This window comes from Vidua macroura, unplaced genomic scaffold (assembly GCF_024509145.1).
Source record: "Vidua macroura isolate BioBank_ID:100142 unplaced genomic scaffold, ASM2450914v1 whyUn_scaffold_105, whole genome shotgun sequence".
Classification (NCBI taxonomy): domain Eukaryota; kingdom Metazoa; phylum Chordata; class Aves; order Passeriformes; family Viduidae; genus Vidua; species Vidua macroura.
Genome location: NW_026530541.1, coordinates 132,686 through 134,181, shown reverse-complemented (window position 1 = coordinate 134,181; position 1,496 = coordinate 132,686). Strand labels below are relative to the sequence as shown.

General features: G+C 54.0%; 1 long non-coding RNA gene across 1 annotated transcript; it reads left to right on the top strand.

The window, feature by feature from the left end:
• Positions 1–261: 261 nt before the first annotated feature.
• Positions 262–1,270, top strand: LOC128822780 (uncharacterized). The gene is made up of 2 exons (XR_008441593.1): positions 262–767; positions 1,052–1,270. It is a non-coding gene; the product is annotated as an uncharacterized LOC128822780 (long non-coding RNA).
• Positions 1,271–1,496: the final 226 nt, after the last annotated feature.

The window sequence follows — 1,496 nt, the reverse complement described above, 5'->3', positions numbered from 1 at the left end:
TTTTATAGGGGAAAATAAGAAATAAGGTGAAACCAATAGAACAGTGCCCAGTGTGAATACATTATAGGTAAAATCCAATGGGAATAACTCCAAGGGGAAGGATGAATACATGTAAAAATACAGAATAGAAACTCCAGCTTTAGGTTTAGGAAATAGAAACTCCCATCTCAAATTCACAAAGCCTTTTTGCTCTGTTTGCGTAGCTGCACACTGCAACAGGTGGGTACAAAATGGGAGTGGCCCCCTGGCCCTTCTAACAGCCCCCACCACCCACCGTGCCCTGGGCTGGGGCTGGGGCTGGGGCAGCCAGCCCGACACAAACAAACCCCCCATGGTGGGAGCACAGGTGGGACTCCAGAACCTGCGCAGGGGCTGCTTTGCTTTGCAGGCAAGGAAGGGCTTGGGCTGCTCCACTGCCCTTGTTTGCTTTGGGATCACCACTATTTTGGGGTGCAGTGCAGGGGGGAAGGGAGAAAGCCTGGGCTTCCCTCACCTGTGAGTGGGTTTTTCCCTGGCATGCAGGGGTTGGGCCTTCCTCAAGTCCCTGTCAGAGATATGATTTGTCTTGTTTTCTTGTTTCCCCTTTTTGTCTGTAGTCTATTTTCAATAATTTGTTGTGTGTTTTTCTAGAGGAAACGTTCTAGGTGGGGTCCAGTCTGGATGAGGAAGTGCTTGGGAGCAGCTGCGGCGTGGATGGGCCGTACCCTTGGAGAAGGCTGAGGACATCATTTGGGACCAGCTTTTCTTCCAGCGGTGGATGGCGTCAGGTGGGTCCCGTCTGCTTGGCATGGTGGGATCAGAGCTTTGGGGAGATGGCAGTGAGCACAGGAGCATCCTGCTCTGGGCAGCTGATGAGGAGGTGGATGTGCTGTGGCTGGCTGCAGGCTGGGCACATGTCCTGCCCTCCTGCTCTGCTGCCAAAGGCAGCAGTGATGGGCAGCTCTGGGCACCGCTCTGGGCACGGCCAGCATGGCCTGGGCACTGCGGGCAGCTGGGACAAGGGGACAGGAGCCTTCAGCTGAGGGGCACTTTCTGGTTTCTCTCCTTGCAGCCAGGCTCTGCGGATGCTGAGGCTGCTCTGGGCTCTGCCAGGGCTCTGCTGGAGCTCAGCACCGGGCCCCAATCAGCCAAAGAAGAAATGGTGTGACCTGCAGCACAGACTTGCTTGAGCATTTCAGCAACACAGCTCAAGTTTGCAGAGTGTACACCTCCAAGGGAAAACATGCCACCACCCAAAAATTAAACTTGTTCAATAGCTTCTGAAATGAAATCAATCTGGCATGACCCCAAATGCCATTTTTCACCTTGCTCAAGCTGTAGCTCAGGCCTTCTCTGAACTGAATTCTCTCCCCCACCTGCCTTTTACTTCCCAACTGCTTCCTCTTTTCCCCCAGTGAGTTCCTCGCCCATGGCAGTCTCCATCACACTGTTGCCTTCCTTGGTGCTCCTCACCACGAGGAAGGCCAAGCCCCAGGCTTGGGGACTCATCTTGTCAC